Source organism: Apis laboriosa, unplaced genomic scaffold (assembly GCF_014066325.1).
Source record: "Apis laboriosa isolate Shangri-la unplaced genomic scaffold, ASM1406632v1 scaffold78_cov150, whole genome shotgun sequence".
Classification (NCBI taxonomy): Eukaryota; Metazoa; Arthropoda; class Insecta; order Hymenoptera; family Apidae; genus Apis; species Apis laboriosa.
The window spans coordinates 489,853-514,374 of record NW_025224442.1 but is presented as its reverse complement, the minus strand read 5'-3'; the positions used below and the strand labels follow the sequence as shown (position 1 = coordinate 514,374).

At 31.5% G+C, this 24,522-nt stretch overlaps 1 protein-coding gene across 2 annotated transcripts in view; it reads left to right on the top strand.

Moving 5' to 3' along the window:
- Positions 1-22,407, top strand: part of LOC122719467 (allatostatin-A receptor) — a 32,201-nt gene extending 9,794 nt beyond the window's left edge. Inside the window, exon 5 of one of the 2 annotated variants that reach the window (XM_043945289.1) lies at positions 22,263-22,407. The gene's annotated coding sequence lies outside the window, so the exon portion shown is untranslated. Of the gene's footprint in view, positions 1-20,814 lie in introns of both variants that reach the window. The other variant, XM_043945288.1, reaches the window with a different exon arrangement.
- Positions 22,408-24,522: the final 2,115 nt, after the last annotated feature.

Genomic DNA, 24,522 nt, shown 5'->3' with positions numbered 1-24,522 from the left:
ACCCCATAACACCACCTACACCTATGGAACAATGAATGTAGACACACCGTGTCTGGCGCGGACGTATAAATCACTGGAACATCCGTGGAATCGTGGGTTTTCGAGTAGATAAGAGGAGAGGGAGAGGGTTGGAAGGGGTTGGAAGGGGATTGGCGCTAACTTTCCTTCGATGACACCCGTGAAACGCTGCTTGTGGAACATGTGAACGATGCTCCCTTCTTCGTTCGTGTTACATCCATTTTGCGCCTCGCATTCGACACTTTTCAACCGACGTTGGAGACAGTTTCGTTTCTTACACCCCCGTCTCGTTTCCGCCGACTTCCACTCCCAGTCGGCACGGATACAATTTCCTTATTTTGTCCCCTTATGTCGGATAAGGGGATAGGAATTGTTCTCGGGGGAGAGAGAGAGAGAGAGAGAGAGAGAGAGAGAGAGAGAGAGAGAGAGAGAGAGAGAAAAGTGTTAATTTTGTTGGAATTTTGAACGAGTTTTCGCTACTCTTGAAATGCATTTATTGGTATATTTTTCGATAATTTTGTTAATTCGAGGGAATTTTCTTCAAGTCTTTAGAGAGTCTTTGAAAAAAAAAAAAATAATATTGTTTTCGAAGATTTTGATGGTTTTCTTTTTAATCCGCTCAATTTATCAAAAACATTAAGTTGAATTTCGGGAAATTTATTCACGTTCGAGCGAACTTATTAGAAGATTATTTTCATAATCCGATTTCATTTCTATGAAACGTAATTTCCGCCGAGTTCGTTCTGAAAAATTTCTAATCGAGTTACCAAATTGGATTCTTCTTACAGATCAGTGAGAATATTTGGCGAAATGATATGTATAAAAGGGGATATCCGAATATGGATCGTTCCCACGTTATCAGTGCTAATGCACTATTTTCAAATTAGGGAGATTGGAACCTTTTTTTTTTTTTTTTTTTTTTTTCATTCAGACCGAATCGTTTATGGGACGCGTAACTTTGAGGAACGGAAATGGAAAAATGCTGCCACTGTGCTGACTTCGTTAATGTCTCGTTAAGCGAAGATGAAAACGTGCGTTTTGTTACATACATAGGGGATTGGGAATTGGAGAGATCTGAATAAAAAAGAAATAATAATAATAATAATAATAATAATAAACAATGAAATTAAACGAAAGATCAAGATCAAGAGGAATAAAAATTCCAGGAACAAAAATACATCGTGTTATTCAAATAATATTATTCGAGATAGAATGAAAAATAAAATATTTAAATTACTTTATCGAATATTGAATTCGATACTTTGTAACTTCTGGGACGAATTAGATAGAAGGATAATAATCGTGCGTGGGTATGCAAGATCAGATCAGATCTCCTTAAAACGTTTTCTTAGGATGAGATGCATCTCCTCTCCCTTCTACGTATATCTGAATATAATCGATAGAATCGTGAAACGGGAATTTTTCAAATATTTTGCTTTCGGGAAGAAACAGTGGAGGAAATTTGAAAGTAATATAGTGGAAATATTGTTTGAAGGGGGTTGCGTTTAAATCAAGGATAAGTGGTTGAAAATTAGATTCCATTGGAAAGCGTGTAGATTGAAAAGCGATTGTTTTGAAAATACCGATGAAACGTTTTATTCGCGAGGAAACTCGCGTTTCGACTCGCCGCTGTTAAATTTTTATTATTTCCCTTCATATTTTTCGAGGACTTGGCACGGCATTCTTTCAGGGGATGATATTGTGTGTATGAACCAGAGTTGGACACATTTCTATTTTAAAGAAAATAAGAAACGTGATTTACGAGACGATGAATCGTTTTAAACAGTTTGTCATTTCTTTATTCTGACGAGAATTATATTTGAATAATAGTAACTTTTTATTCAGTTGAATGATTAAACGATCAATAACGAATAATTTATCTATTAGTTTATTTGAATGAATTAATTATTAAATACAGGGAACACAAAAAAATATGTATTTTCCAACAATTCTCCATATTTCATTCTCATACTTTTGCAGTTATAGAATGTTTCATTATTTTTATTTAAATAATGTAAAAAAATAAATTAATTTTTCCTTTGAATCAAAAAATTTACATAAAAAGTTATGATGATTCAAATTGCACGAAATGGAATTACTTTTTATCGATATCAAGTTTAATCGATTTTTTCTGAAACTGTTAGAATGAAATTAATACTTCTCGATTTTTCATCATCTCATTGTAACGAGATTGATATTTGTTCAGATTCAATAATATACTAATTATAAGTATAGCAGATATCGATTTTAAAAGCGATATTGTTGTTTCCACGTTTCGTTCATGAAGAGCTATTAAATTGCATTGGAACAACGAAACATTGAATTTTGTTTGTAAAAACTTCTATATTATTTTCTACAAAATCGAAGATTTAAAATTTATTTTAGGAAATGGAACTTTAAAAAAAATTAAATTCCTTAATATTCCGTACCTTATATTTCTAAAAATCAATATTTTTATTTCAAATATTCTCTAAATTTTCCACCAATGAACGGTCAAACGAAAATTGCCATTGCGTTTTAAAATTAAAAAAATGAATGAGAAAATTAAATCAATACCATGTGCACCATGTTTTTCATTTCAATCCAATTAATCAATTGATTAATTTTAATCAATGGAAATTTCACTCTCACATCCCTATCATCCTTGCTTCAACACGGACTCAACAATGTGTTATTTCACAATATATGCACAATATTTCCACCAGCGGAAATTTCACTGTACGCATCATATCAATACGTTTGCACGTGACATGACGAAATCGAGTTTCACCGAAACTAAAGAAAATTTCAATGGACGAAAGAAAAGATTCGCCGGATAACTGAAAATAAGATACGAGTCAGGAGTAGTAGGGGATAAAAGAATGGAGGGAAATGAAATACAATGATGAGACGGATACGTACAACGAGTTTTAGAGGTTAGATGAAAAAATTTAGCGAAAAGATCGCTGGTTTGATTATTCTTGAAATTCTTCCTTAGGTATGTTCGTCTTGAATTCATTTTTAAATTGCATGGATTGAAATGTTTTTTTCTCGAATGAAAGGATTAATCAAAGGATGAGTTTGTTCGAGATAATGTATAGGAGAATGTTTAGTTGGTTTCTTTTTTGTAGAGTAAATAAACAAAAATTCCAATTTTCCAGAGACATTCTGTAACAACATAAAAATATGAAAATTATTATGAAAATAATTTCTACATTGTTATGGATTTATAAGAATTACTGGAATTTAAAGGATCTTAGAGTGCTATATTTCTATATATCTTGCTATAGCTTCTTCACTTTATAGATCAATTCATTTATTCCTCACTTAGAAAACAAACTTTGAATGGATAATAATTTAAAAAAAAACGTAGATTAAAATCAATCTTGAAGAATATTTAATCTCTGATAAAAAATCAACATAATTTGATGAAAAAAAAAAAGAATTCTTCATTGGATCAGTTTAAAAACAGAAATATAGGGAAACGTGTCATCAACTCAAATTTAGAAAACACTTTGAATGGATAATAATTTAAAAAAAACGTAGATTAAAATCAATCTTGAAGGATATTTAATCTCTGATAAAAAATCAACATAATTTGATGAAAAAAAAAAAAAAAGAATTCTTCATTGGATCAGTTTAAAAACAGAAATATAGGGAAACGTGTCATCAACTCAAACTTAGAAAACACTTTGAATGGATAATAATTTTAAAAAAACGTAGATTAAAATCAATCTTAAAGGATATTTAATCTCTGATAAAAAATCAACATAATTTGATGAAAAAAAAAAAGAATTCTTCATTGGATCAGTTTAAAAACAGAAATATAGGGAAACGTGTCATAAAAAGATATATATCGAGGACACACCATGAATACGTAATTCCTTGATTTCGATTTGCCTAAATCGATTCCTTCCAATCCCCAATGTTAATATCCCCTCGTACATCACTCACAATCTTTCGAGATTGGAAAAAATAAAATACAATACTTTGATATCGTTATTTATGCATCTCGATCCATATCAAATCTTGTTGATCAATCGTGTAGATAAAACGATTGATATACGAAATTCTTGTGTGTGTATATATATATATATATATATATATACATACTAAGCGCACGTTGAATAAAAGAAGAAGAATTTTGGGATATCAGGTCAACCTTTGCAATCCCTACTTTTGAATCCACGGCTAAGAGATAATAAGTCGGGTTGTGAAGAGGGATGAATCCGGGGGAGAATGGTGCTAATTTTAGAAGTACTGTTCGCTGGGATTCTTAGACTTTTCACGAAAGGAACGCGGGAGAATGGAGATCCACCTATTCGTGTCTTATCTGTTTTGTACTGTGGCTTCTTTCGTTTCTAACTTTTCATCATTTCCAGTTCATCGCGCCTCTCTTTTTTTTGTTGCGCGTGTTCGAATGGTTTCGAGTCGAGATTGATTTTGATTTATTTCTACGATGAAGACGCGAATTGCGCGTTAATGCGGCGCTTCATTTTAATAATTATTTCTCCAGTATCTTTTAAATAATTAAACGAATTTAAAGAACTTGCTTAATGTTCTTTCCATTCGTCCCAATTTCTTCTTTCTGATATTTTTCCCCCCTCTTCTTCGTTTTTTTGTGGAGAAAAAGAAAGATAAAAGAAATGTAAGAATATTTATCCATAGAACAATATCGAGTAAATTATAATAATTACTTATCTCGTAAAAAAAAAAAAAAATGAAAAAGGAACGACAAAGCTTTTTTAATTACCTGATAATTGGATTGCGGATTTTTATATAGTTAAAACGCGTTCAATTAACGTACAGAAAATATGTCATAATATATAAAAAACATATGCTAAATTATGCTAAATTATGCATATCCTTCTACCGAAACAATAGACAACTAAGATTCGCAAAAAATTATAAACGAAACTTTTAATTTTTATCAAAGTCCACTCGGGATGTAGAGAAAAGCATGCCATTGAATTCCTTTTTTGTTTCATCTCGATATCTCGATCGGTTGCCGAGATATAAGAGCTCAAAGTGATCACAGTGTTTAACGCAGTGCACAAATTATGAATGAATCCGCGACCTATTGACCTGTATATTTTCCTGGAAATGCTACGTTCTTCCAAGAATCGCGTACGTTTTTCCAGGAATCGCGTCTGTCGCTTGTCTGGAATTTGAAATAGGTCAGTGAAAGGAAGAGCGAGCGAGAGGACCGAGTAAGGGACAAGGACGAAGATAATAAATGATTAAAAATTACCGTTTTCTTTACACGACGATATCTCGGCAACCGGAAGTCGTATAGGGATGAACGAAAAATCGTTTTAAAGGGGAAGGTTCCGCGCTTCTAACGATCGCTCATTCGTTGACCGGAAGTTATTATCTTCGAAGCTATAGCGGTTCGAATTTTTTCTAATTTCAATAGGGTTTAATCAGGTTTAAAGTAAATGAGTTAGAAATGACTTTTTCTTTACACGAAGATATCTCGGGGACCGGAAGTCCTATCGAGATAAATCAAAAATACGTTTTAAAGAGGAAGGTTTTAAGCTTTTAATGATCTCTTATCCATTGACAGTGAATTATTATCCTCGGTGTTATAGCTGTTCATATTTTTCGTAATTTTAATAAAGTTTAATCGAGTTTTAAGGTTAAATTACGCGATAAATTTATTTGTGAAAGAATAATTGCTTACAACGATCTCGCTAATGGTAAATTAATGGAAAAGATTCTAAATTGTTTTCAAAAATTCCTGTAATTGATTAAATCTTTAATTAATCGATTAGTTTAATTAAATTGATTGAAACGAGTTCAATTTCTCTAAATTATCTATAATCAAAAATTCTCTATTTATATTTAACACATTTAACATATATAATATGAAACGTACGTAAATTTGCATGAAAATCCACAATCTAATGATAATTATTATTCCATATAACGTAATTCACGCAAAATTCAAACAAATTCAAACCAAATGTATCGCGTAAATATATTTATCTTTGCATCGATATTAATCCAATATATGTTATATATATATATTCGTTTTCAATTTTGATTGAAAATCGTTTTCATGTTTTCATCATATTTTCGTAATTATATCAGAACCATTAAAAATTCCTCTCTAATTCCTCCAGCAATCGACAAAATGTAACCCTCGTTTAATCGGTCGAATTACCTGTATCGTTTGTGGAAACGACTGTTTCTTCTTTCACCTTCTTTCCTCGAGCGAAACACGGTTCTCGGAGAAAGATCGAGTTAAGGGGGACGAGGAAGGGAAAAAATGAAAGAAACAGAGAGGAGGAATAAATAGACGCCGGGAGCATCAGATCCTCCGCCGCTTTAATTTCTCTCGAGTTATTTCCACGATCATCGCTCGAACTCCATTTACTTATTTATGAAACAAATTTTCGAGCCTCGAATAGACGATATTATGCTTGTGAATCTTTCACACTTCTGTTGCTCGTTGTTTTTGCCGTGAAAATAACTTTCACCAAACGCATTCATACATTTGCAAAATTTTTGCAAGGAGAATTTTCATTTATCTTACACAAAATCTTTTTAATTATTTCGCGTTATCTTAATTGCTGAAACTATTTCAATTTGTTTTTCTTTCCTTCTTTCTTTCTTTCTTTGCGTAATTTCGTTCGAAAGTTTAATTTTTTTTCCCTCGATTTTTTAATGTACAGGGATAAAGAGATATATAATCTTTCGTTTATTTTTCAAGAAGAGGAGACTTTTTTTTTAAATTATATTCCATTATCGTATTATGTTGTATTCCGATCTATATCCTTTTATATGAAATGTAAAATATAAAAACCTTTTATACAAATAATTCCTTTTCACAAAGGAAAATTCATTAACTTTATAAAATTAGTTATACTTATACCAATCGATCTTGTGGATACTTCGTTACCGCAAAGTTATTAATCTGAAAAAAAAGAAAAAAAAGAAAAATATTTATTTATTTTCCCTCCTCTTTCAAACTAATCGATTTCGCGTGGAAAAGAGACGCGCTAGTTTTGCATAAGTCCTCCACTAGGGATCTCTACGATCGCTATTAGAAGAAGGTCTATAAATTATCTCCCCCATTTCGAAACCGTTTAAAGGAGGAGACGAAATCGCGCGGAGTTAGACAACATCCTCTCTCGTAATATCTCTATTTTTAGTTTTTAGCCGAGAGAAATTTGTCGCAAGCTGTGTGGTAACGGGTGAACACGTGTAATGTGACTCGAGCAAAAGACGATGTAAAATGTTTTCTATGTCTCTGCGTTCCTTCTTTTCAGGCGCACACCGGTGGAAAATTTTTAATCTCGCGTGCTACTTTTCAAATATTTCCTTCCAAGCAACGTACGAGAATCGTAATGGCGCGAGTCACGTACGAATTAAGAAATTCATATTCATACGGGTCGTCGTGTTTAAGGAGGGAATAATTTTTCTTCTTCTTCCGTCGTTCGCGTTCAATGTAAAATTGTAATTCGAAACGATTCAAATGATTCTTCTTTAATTTGATAAATTACGGAGTTAATAATAATCCAATGTCCTTTTGCTCTGAAAAAAAAAAAATAATTTAATTCGGTATCGATTTTTAAATTGACGTTACATTATTGCGACGTGCAATAATTTATTTTTTTTTTTTTTTGTGAAAGTGGTCATTTCGTATGCGACGATAGAGGAGAACATTTCTTTTTTTTCTGAATGAAATTCATCGATCTTCTATCTCCTCAGCTTGTCCAAGTACTGTTACAGATAATAATTGTATGATCTATCGAAGCTTTTATTAGATAATTACGAGATCTCCTCCTTTGTTGCAAATAAGATTTATAGATAAGATGAAAATGAAATGAGGAAATGAAGGGATTTCTTAATCCATTAAACCTCACTGTTCTCGATCAAAGACACCACATTACCCGCCTCTTGACAAAGAAGAGCTTTTTTTCTCCCCCCCTGTTCGTGCATCTTTTTAGAGTTTAACAGAGAGAGCAGAGAGGAATTTAATATTAAAAGCGTAATGGAAGATGCGATGATTTCGAGAGAGTGGACAAATAAATCAAAGATTTAATTCTTTCTCGGGAAATTAAATAATATCATCAAAATTTAGATTATAAATTAAAATGGCATTGTCTATTTTAATTTACAAGAATTTATTATCAATATATTTATTGTACAACTAATTTCTTTTCTCTCTAAATAATCGTATCGAAATTATCCCGACAATTTCACCCAATTCCAATCAAAAAAATTTATTCTCTCCAACTCAATGCCAGTTTCTTTTTCCCCTCTGAAAAATATCAATTCCACTCATCGACCCTTATTTCATAAAAATCAAGATCACAAATCACCCGAAAAACCTCAAATTTTTCTCTGCCATCGACAGTTGTCATCACGTTTGTTGACTGAAATGACACGCAACCATGAGATACGTTTCCATTTTTATCGATAATCCATAAATTAGCTCGAAAACCTTTGTCCATTCTCCATCGTGCATTTTCATCTCGGAGGAGCATTTTCATATCGTTGTTGGAAAACGTAAATTCGCCCTCGTTACGGATCCGAATATCCGTTTCGCATAGACTATCGTACAGATAACGCGGATGTTCTCTAATTCCGCCTTCCGATAAACGATTGTTCTCCGGCTAAACAATCGGCAAACTTCGCGGAATGTTCGAACCTTGGCTCGAATATCACGAACTTGCTCCTCTGTTTCCATTCTGCAAACGCGAGCATCCTCTCAAACTCTCTTCCCACGTTCCTCTGTTGTTTTATACAAAGTGTTAATGTATTCACGAATATTCGGATGATCGGATCCAAAAACACTGTGATGAAGGTGTTGGCGCGCGAAAATATCGATCGAAAATATCTGTTCTGATATTGCATTCTTATATTTTGAGTATTGTCTTTTTTTTTGATTTCTTTCAAAGTCTTTCCAAGATACATCTATTCCAAGTTTATATAAATTTGTACCATGACGAGGGTTAAAATTATCTTATTATAGTAAATTGGTTTAATTTGCTGTTTAATTTGACGAGCAAGTGTGTGATGAGTGAGTTTTGTTGAGAATATTATTGATGCATGGCATGCATTGCTAGAAGGAAATTTGAGATGATAGTAGATATTAGTAGTTTTTCTTGTTTATTTTTCTTATTATGATTTTATTTGTATGTGATATTAAGAGGATATAATACGTTCCAAAGTAAAATTTTTAAGAGGATTAATTCTAAAGGATTCTATCAGATGTTGAACATTTTATTATATGTATCTTTTTTTTTATTAATTAAATAAATAGAATCAAGAAAAGATTTAAAGGATCATTAGTTATTGTAAGATTAAAAAATCAATCAATATAAAATTTTCTTGGCAATGAATTAAATAAACTGAACTATTGAAATAGTCATTTAATTAATTTCTTTCTAACAGAAAGTTTAAGAAATGTGACTTATACTAATTGTTAGGTACATTTATGAATAAAAGATGATCCTTGACCTATTGTAGTGTTCCTACCTTGTCTTTTAAAAATTAAATTACCCCAGAAGAATAAAAAAAATCTGAAGAAAGAGAAATATTCGTTACAAATTATACACACGATTTATATTTTAAGAAAATATTGTTAATATATTTTCTTTTATATATTTTCACCCCTTCAGCGCAATCTAATGACAGATAATAGTTGTTGAAATATTGTAGAACATTTTTAGTGCAATGTATGTGAATTATTCGATAACAACGGTTGAGAAACGGATACGTGAAACGCAAGTGGCGAGTCGGAATACTCTATTATGGGAAAAGTTATTTCGAGAGAGAGAGAAAGAGAGAGAGAGAGAGAGAGAAAGAGAGACGATAAATTTAGAAAGAGGGACGAAAGTAGGCGTGAGATACGAATATGGAACTCTCACCGTGATTTATTGTTATTTCACTGTTTTGAATAATACGAAAATTGAACGATATAACCGTGGAAATAACCGCGACGAGATTTACATGATTTTTTTTTTCATACGAGAGATAAAAGTCCTGTCAAATTAATTTTTCCATAATTTATCATTTTTCTTCTCACAGAAATATCGTCAATTTTAAATACAAATATTAGATATCTAAGACAATCCTTTAGTGAGACAATACCTATATATTTTTCTCTTCATCTAACTTTAATTTAATCTTTATTTTATTGATTGAAATATAATTTAAAATATTATTCATTTTTACACGTGTATATATAACAAATTAAATCCCGATAATTCAAATTAACATTGGATATAATATATTCCAAATGACCAATTTCTAATAATCAAAGTTCATTAGCGTAACAATCAAAATATAATTATCGCATAATTTACGTAATTAAAATTATCACACAATTAAAATAATTTCGTTTATTTATTTCCAATATTCCAATAACTAAATAAATTATTAAATTTTCGAATAATTCAACGATCGAAGCATAAACGATCATTCGAAATACAGCTATCACATTTACATTAATTAAAATTATCAGAATTAATTTCATTTATTTATTTCCAATATTGTAAAATTTTTCCTTCTTCTTTATTAAATTCGAATACTAGTAACAAGTTTAATTCGGTTTGACAGACGAACGATATTTCGAGCGATATTTCAATAACCGAGCGATTTCTATTTAATCGAAGCTCGATACGAACGTTCAACGGGTGTAATCGTCCAAGATATAATTATTACAGTTACCAACAGTTTCACGTTATTGCCCTATCGTTTCGGTTTTACGTTCACGCGACCGCTAAGGACAAAGTTCCCGCGAGAATTGAGAGATGGGAATAGATTCACGTATTGCTATATCATCTTCTTCGAATTGCCGATAAAGCTCTATATATATATATATATACACGAATCGGTCGTTTCTCGTGTTTTTACGAGTCTCACGCCTTTCCCCAAATTACACGGCTAAACAGACAACGCGCTTTAATCAAACCCGCATCGAGTGAGTAACGTAGACTAGATACGTGTCATGGATCGATATCCTGGCTGTGTGAAAATTCTGGCTTTCTATCGTGATATTTTTTTTTTTTTATTGGAAAAGCAAAAGTAAATTAAGGTTTTTCTTTTTCCATTTTAGTAATTTTATCGTTCGAGAATTTTTCTTTTAGGGATAAAAGAGGAAAATTCTTTTTTCTGTTATTTTGTGATAGAGATTTGTTTTTTTTTTTTTCTTTTTGCTGTTTTTTGTTGTTTTTGTAAGGAAGATTTTATTGTTTTGTCGTTTTTATACGTCTGTACAGAGAGGAAAAGGTAAATTAATATCGTATTGAGGTATAGATATTGGATGGCGAAGAATTTTTTTTTTTTTTTTTTTGAGAAAATAATGAAATTTTTTCTCAATTTGGAAATCATTTTTTTTTTTACAAGGAGTAACAAAAAATTTCTTTTTTGTAACGTTTTTGTGTGAAGAAGTTGTAGAAAACTTACTGTCCATTTTTTGTGAAATTTAAGATTTTTTACATATGCTGTACAATAATCTTCTTTATAATTCTTTTATTTATAAATTTTCGTTTTTAAACATGCATGCTTGTTTTTAAACCTTGCACCTATAATATATCTCAATGTTTTTTCTATAAAATGGAAAAAAATAAATAAAATTTCGTGAAAATGTTATTATTATTTCGTAATTCTGGATTCTAAAGAATAAAAGAACGAGAATCATTAATTCCATAAATTTTTCGTACTTCATTTCTTTTTTGTTGTCCACTGAGTCAGCATTTTGATCCTTTTGTTGTTCTGATTTCTATTATACTTTGCGAAAGCACATTGTATGGACTGTCGACTGAAAAAGAAAGAAAAAAAAAGTTAGAGAGGAAAAGAGAGGAAAAATTGAAAATACAAGAGAATGTTCGAGAAATTTTGAATAAACATGGATTGAAAAATTAATATTTTCTGTGTCATCAACAATTTTTTCCAGTTGAAACGAATCCTTCATTATTTATTTTGTAATTTTCTATGTTATGAAGATATATGCATTCAGTCTTAACGATAGAAAATTATGAAAATTGAATTTTTATTTTTGCATTTGTTAAAAATATGCAAGAATTATCGAATTTCAGATTTTTCTGACAATTTTTAAAAATATAAAAAAATCATCACAAAATATAACATTCTAGTTACAAAATCTAAATGAAATACAAATTTCTGTTTCTGTTTCCCTCATCTATATTCATAAAAAATATAATTTTCCATAAACATCCAGGCTCTACTGATCATTTTCATCGCAACACTTTCATTCCATTTCATTTGTCGTAATAAATTTAATAATCACAATATAATTTCTAACTTCTTTAACAAATTCCTTCAAATATTTCTCACACCCTTAATTCGTCGAGACTTGAACACTCGTTTTCGATGGAATTGCAGCAAACTGGAGGCCATGGAAAAATCCACGTATCGTCTAATTCTTCTCCCTCAATTTCAATTCAACCTTCTTGACTCTTCGTTAAAATGCAAAGATCGTTAAAAAAAAAAAGGAAAAGAGAAAGAGAAAGGAAAAGAAAAATCGCAACGCGATCTTCTCGATTTGAACATATTACGCAGCAATACTAAAGTTGCTTCTTCCAAAACAAACATCTTACTTTTTATGGTTTATTTCCACTACGACCACGAGGCATTTGCTGAATGGAATTGTAATAATAAACTTGCTCGAAGAGAGATGTTCCATTGCATGCTCGGATTGCAAATCATAGGGTAAATGTTCTTCGTCTATCCTCGGCTTTCGTCGTCCCCCATTTTATATATCCGAACTGGAACAAAGGTTTTTGGATCATGAAGTATTTTTGTAAAAATACCCAGTGTTTCTTTTTGTAAGTTTGAAGTTTGAAGTTTAAATTAGGAGATTGTTAAAATCGTTGTAAAGTATTGGACTCGAAGGAAAATGAATCAAAAATATCATAAGTTACTTAATTATTCTTATTCACAATTATTTATTAATTACAAAACAAAAATGATCAATATGATTATAAATAATACATATCAATTGATTAATCAAATTCTTCGATTCATTTTTTCAAAATATTTATTTTACCATAAATTGAATTAAAATATTTATTTTAAAATTTTTATGAACAAACGATTAAAGAAATAGATTTGCTTCGTTCTTCAAACTTCATATTATTTTGGATACTTGAAATTTTTCTTCAAATTTTCCAAAATAAAATTATCAAATGATAAATAATTATCAAATAACAAAATAATTATAAATTACCATTTAAAATAAATATATTCCAGATCTTAGCCAATATTTTGCTAGATAAAATTGCACGAGCTTCGTCGCAAACTCTTCCCTCGTTCGTTGTAAAATCCCTGCTTTATTCCCGCTTCGCGTCCACGCAATATTTTCGCAAGATCCACACGTTTCCTAGCGTTGAATCGAAAACTTTCGTGTTTGATGGTTTGGGGTGTGGCTTGGTTCCAATTTCACGGCGTGATTGCGGATATATAAGGGAAACCGAATGGTGCGTTTATCTTCTAAATTGCAGTTCGAACGGTAAGAAAATGGAATCAATTTCGACGAATGTTTTTCATTAATAAAAAAGTTGCGAGGTGGACGGTGGACGCAGAGTGGCAGGATTAATTGCGCCCATTTCTTTTCGAACGATATCGAATTACGTATTCATTCTTCCTTGTTTAATTCCACTTTTCCACGTTGTTTTTCTTTTTTTTGACGTGATGAAATTTGAACGAAACTGCGTTCGATTTATAAAGAACTGATCGAGATAATTGGAGAAGAGAAAAGAAATTGGAAATGTTTGTGAAACGATTCGACGAGTCGAATTAGAATATGATTTATTTTTATTAACGATTTGTATTTTTTTCAAAGGAAGAATGAAAATATGAGATTTTTATCGTTAATGTGATATCTAAAAAAAAAGGAAAAAAAAAAAATTTCAGAGAGTTTTGCTCTGAAATGTAATAAGAGCATGGACGCATTTGGAGAGAGTAGAAAGTTTTCCAGAGTATATTGTTTTCGAGAGTTATTTTTCACGAGTGGATATTGTGTTGTGAGAGTGACACTGTTATGCAAAGTTGAAATTTATAAATACAGTGAATTCTTCTTTAAATTATTTTTTTTTTTTTTTTTTTTTGCTCTCGAAATTAGTATTCGTGTGTAATAACGTTCAAAGAAACGAAGAAATTACTTTGGAACGAAGGCGTTTACAATTAGGTTTATCCATTTATTTTTGTTTAATTAACTCCTAATGTTATTTTTATACTTGAGCAGCATTTTATTTCCATGTCTCTCGATTCTGTTACAAATTGAATTGAAGAAAGTAAATTGTAAGAGAAAGCAATTTTTCACAGATCGTTTCGTTAAGTGGTGGTGATTGAAGTTTGAGGTCTGAACAAGAAGGTAGCACTAGGATATAGCTCATTGATTATTGATTCCTTTTATTCCCCTTTCCATTCTACTTTTTGAATATTTACCTCTTATTCGATAACTCATATAGAGAAATACGTATTGAAAGAAATTATATTATATTTTCGATAGTATTTAATGTTTTGATATCTGAAAAAAAAAATATTATTATACTTTTGTAATTTTAATATAATAAATTTTTTAATCAAAGTTAAACTTTAATCACAATTTGTTTTGATCTATATCCACACTCGTATTTCAGTCAGTTATCAGGAATAATTTTTACGTTATTAAAAATGTTTAATATAAATGGTAATTTTCGAGGCCAATGATAATATATAATTTATAATCGTAAAAAAGTTCATTTCCTTTCCAAAGTAATCGTGGAAATGCGAGTATTAAGTATAAGTATAATGCATCGTTTGAATACAAAAGTATCTTTATATCGCGGATGCATCCGCTCTTTTTTAAGTCGTAACTTTTCATGGTGCAATTGAAATTTCTTTGAAAAATTATTTTCCACCATTTATTGGAATTAAATTTAAATTTTAAAACAGATTGATCAAAATATCGATGACTCGTGATTGGTCAAATTATACTACAAAATGAAATTTAGATAAACGCGTATAAATAAATTTAATTTATAAAATTCAAAGGTGAATTTCATTTTTAAAATTCTTTCTCATTTAAAAATTAATTCAGATTGTATAATAATAATTAAATTTTCTTTTTGAGAATGAAATTCCAATTTCCAATTAGCTTTTCAATCGTTCCTTGCTCGAAGTAAAAAGTAACAAACAAAAGTTTATTAAGCAGATTTTTCAATGGGGGCTGTCATTCGATGTATATAGATTAAATATTGATCCGATAAACCACCGATAACGAAATTATTATTTTCGTAGGAAAAAGTTATATCGGATTCTTGGTGGATTCGATTCTGTCTGCTTCCTTGCATTGATTCGTGTCAATGATAACTCGATATTCCACGAAACACTCGAATTAAATTATAATACACTTTGGGAAAAAGTGTATTCAAATTTAAATGAAATACACGACTAGTATTTTAAACTTGGTTGCATTTCAATAACGGATTTTGGAAAAAGCGATAAATTATTTTTTATTTAATATTTAATTATTTCCATGGTACGTTGATCAATAATATTTTTAAAAAATAATAAATTTTTCGTGGAAAAATAAAAAGAGACGATTTAACAATTTTTTTAATCGTTCGTTGAATGGAATAAAATTTTATTTGAAAATAATTGTTCATAGATTTTCGAAAATTGAAATACGAGAATTCTCGTCGTTTTTAAAAATATTATATACAATGTAAATTTATTACTTAATGAATTTTCACGATAATGAAATTGTTAATTTGGAAAAAAAAGTATTAAATATCTTGAGATTTTCATTAACTGTAAATTTATGATTTTATAAGTTACGTAATAAACATAAGTATCTTTTTACGATTTTATAAAATCGTTTCATCATTATTTTTTCACGATGATAAAGCAGCCACAATAAAAAAACGCTATTCTGTCTTATCAGGTAAGAGAAAGTTGAAATATTAAAGTGTTTCAAAATTTTTTAAATATTATCACGATAAATTTATTATTCTATAAATCTTCATCAGCGTAATAAATTTCTCATTTACTTGTTCTTTTTTTTTTTTTTTTTTATCGCGATAAATTCATTACTGTCAAAAAGTAACTCTCCCAGGTAAAAAATTGAGAATATTAGAATTTTACGAATATTTATTAATTTCACATTTGTTTCAAACGTTGTAAATATAAAAATTCTATTAATTTTCACCATGTCATACAGTTACTACCGTTTTTTCCCTTTTTTTTTTCTTTTCTTTTTTTTTGAAACGATAAATTCATTATTGCAAGAAAGTAACCTTCTCCTCTTTTATGGATAGATCTTCATCGCCTCGCTATATTTCACGATGATTGACGTAAACAGAAATGCAATTAACCCTCATCCGGTGATGTTGCACTTATCTACGGATACATTCGTATCGACGTTGCTATCTGATTTTTTTTCTTATGAAAGCACAATCTGTTTACCTCTTGTGCAGCAAAGAAAATTTATATTTCGTCCGGACAAATTGAAATTTATCAAATTATATTAACGATCGATGCTTTATGATTTAAGAAAGAAACTTTTATATCATCCCTTCTTTCTTTTTTCTTTTTTTTTTTTTTTTTTTTTCACGCCACGAACGATCGAACCATTTCGATTGAAATTAACTCCTTCTTTTCAGTTTCTTCAGTCAATGACTTCAGTATATTCGAATATACACGACAATCAAATGATTTTCAGGATGATCTCGAAAATCATTAAATTCAATTGCTGGGATGAGCAGCAACCCTTGTTTTCATTATTATTTTATTATTAACAGGTTCACGACGAATATCGCAGGGGGTGAGATAAATGGTCGGCGATATTTCACGTATTTTTATTTCCTTCTTTTCCTGTCCCGAATTGTTATGCGATCGGTTATCTCACCGCCGGGGTCAATTTCGCTATCTCTCAATAGGACCATTCTCCTTGCTCTACGAAAACGTTTCCCGCGCGCGGTTCCACGCAATCGGCGATATAATTTCACTACGGGGAACCGTTTCGAAAATTTCCTCCACGGAGGAATCGAAATATTCGTAACGTGTAAAATGCATAATTCGACACGAAAATGGGATATGCGAAAATTGGCGCATTCGGAACGTTAAACAAATTTTCGTCCATAATTTTCATCGCTCGACGAAATTCGATCAATTCGATTTCGAAAGAATGAGATTAAAATTTTTATTTTCACATCGAATGTAAAAAAGTTTTGAAATTATTCACGCTTCGTATCGTTCAGATATCATCTTTTTATGTAAAACCTGAATATCAGCGAAAGCCTAAAAAAAAAGAAAATATCGTTATTGAAGAATATTCCATAATGATCGATAAAAGAAAAAAAAAAATAATAATTCAGAATAACAATAAAAAACTTACTTTTGATCGGAAATTCTCATTACCATTTCTCCATTTCGTTGTAACGAAATTATTATTTAAAAAAAAAAATGCGATATCGGTTTTTTTTTCACGGTTCGATGAGCCGCATCGCAGGACGCGAATCGCTCGACGAAAAATTATTTCCAGATTTTACAGCAGGCGGGTGTTGAAATTCTATTACAATTGTAAAAGCCGTATCGTGTACGCGGTGTAAACGCGTGTTGTAAATGATAAATCAAGCTTTCACAGGGGTTGAATAAATGGCTAATTCACGTGTTTCGGGTATCAGCGCAATTCGGATCCTGTGTGCGGATGCATCTTCGGCTTTATGGAAATACTAATTTATCTTACAGCTATGCGCTCGAATTATCGGCTCTATCCATTCCCCCAAACAAATCCACGAATCACATCTCTCACGTTGAATTTGGTTTGGCCAGATGAGAATATTATGCCGGATAAAAGAAGAATTGTTGAAAATTCTTCCGTGCCTCGAATCAAGTTGAGATTTACATCCGATTCCGTGATGATTACTTTCAAGAAGTTAATTCTTAAAATTACTCAAAGAATATCTTCTCGTCAAACGAGAAAAATCTTCGATGCGATAATTGATTCAAATTTTTCCCGCCAAAACGAGAAATTAATACAACGTGCAAACTTTTTAGAGAAATTCAATCTCTCGATCGAATTGGTTAAGAATAAATGATCCATAAAAGGGAGTTTTGCGTTGGAAACTTATCTTTATACTTTCTCTCTCTCTCTCTCTCTCTCTCTCTCTCTCTCTCTCTCTCTGTCTGTCTCTCTCTCTCTGTCTCTCTCTCTGTCTCTCTCTCTGTCTCTCTCTGTCTCTCTCTCTCTGTCTCTCTCTCTCTCTCTCTGTCTCTGTCTCTGTCTCTGTCTCTCTCTGAAAAGAGAAAAACGAATTATTCTCGAATTACTTTCGATTTCGTGATACGATTTGATCCGTGAAAGTGTGTTTAGCCGATAGTAAGTAGAATCGAAAGGGAAAACGGGGTGGTCGGGGAATCGTAAAAGGAGAGTAAACGAATTCCCATGGAATTAACTAAGGGTTGAATGGGGAAGCTAAGGTAGGGTGACGGCTAATGGAAAGTACTTGTACTTAGGCATGGCGTGAGTCATCGACAACCGTCTAAAAATAGATTAAAACTACGTTCAACTTGGCTTCCCAACTTCCGGGAAACATTGTTGCCACGCAACAATTCGACTTCCACGTGTATTTTAAATGAATAAATAAATGTATCCCCTACATTGTGCAGCGTCGATTGTTTTTGGTAAGAGAAGAATGGAATGGCGAAGAACGATAAAAAAAATATTTAATCGAGGGATATTTTAGGATGAGGATAATTAATTTTGGGAATAGGATTATTTTTTGATTTGCGATCGTGATTTGTGAGGTAAATAAAGTTTTGAAAAAAATTTATCATTTTTCTTCTTCGATACGTTCGAACGAAATTCTTGGACCGAATTGATGTTTTTTGAAATTGAAAAATTTTTAGAAAAATTTATTATATTAAAGAATTGCCTAACAAGTTAAAAAATCTTTAAAAAATCAACGTATCAATCATCTCTGAACACAAAGTGTGACAAAGTCGACAATGGAAAACTTTTTATATTTCCTCCCAGTAACAGTAACATTTGCTTAAGCAGCATGAAATATTGACACGAGTGTCGTAAAGTTCCCCTATTCGGGATTAAAAACCAACAGACCCTTTCGAAACGACTCTTTCTCCTGCACAACTTGTATAGAGGCGCACTCTCTTTTTCCTCCAAAATTAATTTCAAATATGTTTGCGAATACTCGCATATCTTCCCCTCTCCAAAAAAATCCCCGTCAAAAAAATCTTCGAACACAGCTTCAGTTCCTTGAAGACACTCATATTTCTTCACATTCACTCTCTAAACTTTACGATAAACGAAAACTTAAAATTTATTTAAAAAAGAGAAAGAAAGAAAGAAAGAAAGAAAGAAAGAAAGAAAGATTATTCCCTTATTTAATTCATCGTGATTCAACGTCGCATCGAGAAAGATTCATCTCCATCGGATCGGATAGCAAATAAATGTTACGATTTATCACGCGAGAGAGGAGAGTGCCATTTACCAATGATCAGAACGAATATACTCTCTGGTCGACTCGTGCGCCGCAATAACCATTCCCATCTCATCCGAGCGAGATTTCGCGATGTTTCCACGTCATAATTCTAGGTTAGAAGGCTTACCAAACTAGGCCGAGCCGTGAAACCGGCGGAAAACTTCACTCGTCAAGCCAGAGAGAGAGAGAGAGAGAGAGAGAGAGAGAGAGAGAGTTTGTGCGCCATCACTGCCACTCTCTTTCAAACTTCTCGTCTCTGTCGTATCCTTTCCTCCACTTTCCACTTTTTTTCCACTTCTCTCTCTCTCTCTTTCGCGTCTTTTACACACACATCTCGCCCTCGGCTTGTCTTTCTTCCACTTTAACCGGCATCGATCTGTGTACTCATCATTGAGCCCCGTACCACTCTCCCGTCCACGACACTTAACGGACTACTTTCGCGATACGCGTTCTCACGAGGCTCGCCGTTTTCGAAATTTTCAATCGTCTCCATCTCCCGCCCCCCTTTTTTCTTTTCTTTTCTTTTTTTTCATTGTCAGCAATTGTACATAACGCGGATATAACTCGAAGCTCAACGGATTTGTCGTGTGAGTTCGTCCTTGGAGTTGATCCATCCTAGGAGGAGGAGGAGGAGGAAAAGAAGTGAGCTGTTGGTTTTTCGAGTCTTTCCTTTTTCTTTCTTTCTTTCTTTCTTTTTTTTTTTTTTTTTTTTNTTTTTTTTTTTTTTTTTTTTTTTGAGAAAGCTTTCGAAGTATCGATGATGGTGTCGTGAACGAAGCGTTAATTTTTTTTGGAGGGGGAGAGGGAGAGTTTGAAATAATTGTGATGGTTAATTAGTGTGTTTGGCAGGGAATTTTTGCAGGTTGGGTTAGGTTTATTGCTCGTATTGAATGTATAAGATGACACCACTTTAAGGAAGTGGTTCAGTACTTTAAAATAATGAATAAGAAGATTCGTGTAAATATATACGTGTTATTCATAGTGTTTCATTAGCAATTTGGACTTTGATATCTCATATTGTTGAATTTACATTTACATTGTGAAATTTTATGTAAGTCAAATGAATTATGAATATTTAATGTTGCATTAGATTTTTTTGGATTTACGAGAAATTTATTGTATATGAAACGATACACCAAGATTTTCAAAGTTAAATATTCGTTATAATATTCTATACGCAGTTCCAATTCTAATTTTCTATTGGAATCTTTTTTTTTTTTTTTTCGTTTTCGATTAATTGGATACTGATAGATAATAAAAATGTATGATCTAAGTAGCTCGAATTACACCCTCGTCTTCATTAAACTCGTCTCTCATCCTCTTTTTTTCCTCTCTTATATCACGATTGTTTCAGGTCACAAATACTCCGACGCCGGATTCGTCCAGTTAACAAGCACTGATTGCGCCGATTTTACGTCTAAATTAGAGTGTATTCGCCGGGTATTCGATATTCGTTGTAACATGGAACAGTTATCATGTGAACTCGAGCGTGCATTTGTGCCGTTTAACCGTGACAAATCGTTTTACGAAACAATTTATACCGATATATATATATATATATCTATATATATATATCTTTGATTTTCCTAATTAAACGAATCTCGAATTTTTGCTCGATTTTTGGAGCAAAACCCATCTCTGATCGAGATTAATCCCATCGGATCGTAAATAAGCGTCTTTTCTCGCTTGCGTGTGCGTGTGTTTGCGTGTGTGCGTGTCGAAAGGTAATAAAAAAAAAGAAAAAAAAGAAAAAAAAAAGCATTTTATACGTGTAAAACCTCTATCCGTAATACGTGAGATTTACATCCGTGAATAAAAATTGTGTACATATATATATACATATAAAATAACGCTTGTTGAGTGATGGACTGCGGATTTTTATGGAAATTTTTCATGTGTGTTGTGTTTTGTGTAAAGTGATATAATAATAAACGCGTCTTCTTATATCTTATGTTTTGTTTGGACTCTTAATTGATGCGATGTTTGTTCGAAGAAAGAAAATTGTGACAGGAATTAATCATTTATTCAACGATTAAGCGTTATACATATATATATATACAAATTTAATCGAATGAAAAAGAATGAATAGAGAGATAAAAGTGTTAAGAGTGTAAGGAAAAATTTAATAGAAATATGTGATGACAAAAAAAAAATATTTACAAACGATTTAGAGAAAAGAATTATCAAAAAAAAAAAAAAAAAAAAACTATCGTCGTCACGTATTTTATAACGAAGATTTGCGAAAAGTATATGTATATAATAAAATTATTATCTTATAAGTGTACATATTATATCCTATATAATTTTTTTAGAATATAATTGATATTTTTACATATATTAGTTGAATATACGAGCACGTTTTAGCTGCATAAAAATTCGCAGTCTATAAATACAAATAAACAATAAGTGAATAAAAGTTAAATAAATATAGGTTGAATCATGGTTACTATATACATATATATATAGTTATAGAGGAAGAAAGAAACAATTTTATCGTTTGTTCGGCGAAAAAATAAAAATAAAAATTCGAGGAAAAAAAAAGAAAAAAAGAAAAGAAAAAAAGAAAATATTGAAAGAGCTTAATAAACTCGATCAAGAGATTTCACATTTAAATTAGAATTTTAATATTGTTTTGAGAAGAGATTTCGCGAGGATTCATGGATTGTGGTAGATGAGCCCCTGCCCTTTCCGTGAATCACGTATAGGGGAGAAAAGTAAAATTTTTTACTTTTAGAATGTAAAAAAAAAAAAAAAAAGAAAAATTTGATTTTTCTCTCCTTCCCTTTTTTTTTTCTTTTTCAGCTGAAGAGGCGTAGATTTTAAAAGTTTTAGAGTTAAGACTTTGTCGAGAACTTGGCGAAGAATTGTCCTGATACAAATTGTAAAGTATATATATAATATATATATACATATATCAATAAAGATGATGATATAATTACAAATTAAATTTTGGAATTATTTAATTTCTATTCTGTTCTTTATATTTTCTAGCCTCTTTTATCCTGTGCATATATCCAGATCCTGTGATTGGGGAGGATCCTGTGTCTTGTGGAGTTGGAGATATTTAAGAATTTATCTTCAACATCTACTTTTGAGAATACGAAAATACGAAGAAAGGAGAACACGATTCAATCACAATTCAATTATCAATGGAAACGTTTAATAGAAATTTTGTTGATTTTGGACAATCTATTTTCCGGATATTTTAAAACTTGGAAATTTGGAATTTTTCCCCAAAATTTTATGGAAAGCTTTAATAGAAATATTTTATGCATAAGCTATTTCCCAGATCTTCTATACCCTTTCGCGGTAAAAATTTTTGTCGAAATTTTTATGTGGAAAGCTCAATGTAAAATTCAACAGCGCGTTTGTTCCATCAAACTAACTACAACAAAGCATCATCGATATATTGCGTACGTGTCGAAAAATAAAAAAGAAAAAAAAAAAAAAAGAAAAAGAAAAACATTCAATTTTTCGAATATTCGATTCCTTTCAACGGAATGAAATCGAGATTTTACACTTATTTATTTTTTTTTTTTCTTGTATCTTTTAATAATTTCTTAATAATTCGTTTAATTTCACAGTGGAAAAAGTCAAGTAATTTCATTTCTCAACCAAGTTAATTCACTTCACTTTCCTCTTTATTTTACAATTCAAGTGAATTTTTACCGTTGCCAATTTGACTCCAACAAAAGGTTCCCTCTTCAACAAAGGAGACGTTGTAAATTTTAAGATCTGAACGGCAAGTTTATTCGACAAAGGAGGTGGCGAAATAAAACTTGCGAAAAGGTTTATTACAGTGGCAACGATTCCAGCCAACGCAATCGACATTTAAATGACGAATGACAGTTTCCATTTCATCCAAGGTATAACACTTATTTTGCCATTCAATTTTTTCACAAGAATTTCTTTTCATATTTTTTTTTCAGGGATCATCGTTTTTTAATTTTCCGATAAAAATATTCGATGGAGAATTCTTGGAAAATTAAGTAGATCGAGTCAACGATTAACGAACTTGTATTCTTCGGGATAGAATTTCAATCTTAATCTTAGCTTTTCTCAATTTGTTAACATCCCCTTTCACTTTCTTGAAGTTTTTCTCCATGCAACCAATAATTATTCATAATAATGAAATTGATATCACAACCTTTTCATCGTAAACTTTTCTAACTTTTCATCGCATTGAAACGTGACAAACGATTCGAAAGGAAATTATGAAAGATATTTCCAAAAATACCAACATCCGTGTAACCGCGTTTCTGCAACAAAAATCCAAAAGTTTTTAAACCCCCCCCCCCCCGTATTTTCAATATCGTCCCGTTTCAACAAATTTTCCACCAACTCAAACACACCCCGTACATTTAAACGTATCACGTGAAAAACGAAATCACAAAAAACATTTTCAAACGCCTCTTTTTCCTCCCTTCCTCCCTCCCTCCCTTCCTTTCTTTTTTTTAAACAGCAAACTTCACTCCTATATTACTCCACGTTTCAATATTACCTCTCGTTCCCCCCGATGTTTCAAATTAAAAAACACGTCCTGCAAGGATTATTATGAAACACCCGATTACACATCCCCTTTTTCGCGACTCGCCAAAAAGGGAAAATTCATTTCCCTACCCGGCGAAAGTCGAATCGAATGTTCTCCCATCCGAGGGTGGGGAAGATTCATACGCATAATCCGCGTAGGTACACACGAAGGTACACCCCTTCGAAATGACAGGAGTGGAACAGGATTGGCGATGATATCCCGGGGCGATGCATCGTTACGCGAAAGTAATATCTATGATCTGAAATTGTGGGTCGACTCGACCGGGGGACTAATGATCGGGAAAGTGGAAATTTATTTGGTAAGAAAGTTTAACGTTCTGGAAGAAGAGATATCTGTTCCAGCATATTTTGGATGTTGGGAAACCGTAAGTTGAATTACCTAGCGCGGGTCGTTCCACGTCAGAATGGAAACGAAGTTTTTCTATTTTATGTCGTTTTTTAGGAATAAATAAATTCGAACGCGAGATTCTAGATTTCCAAGGATAAATCGAATTTGAAACCGATGTTTCTC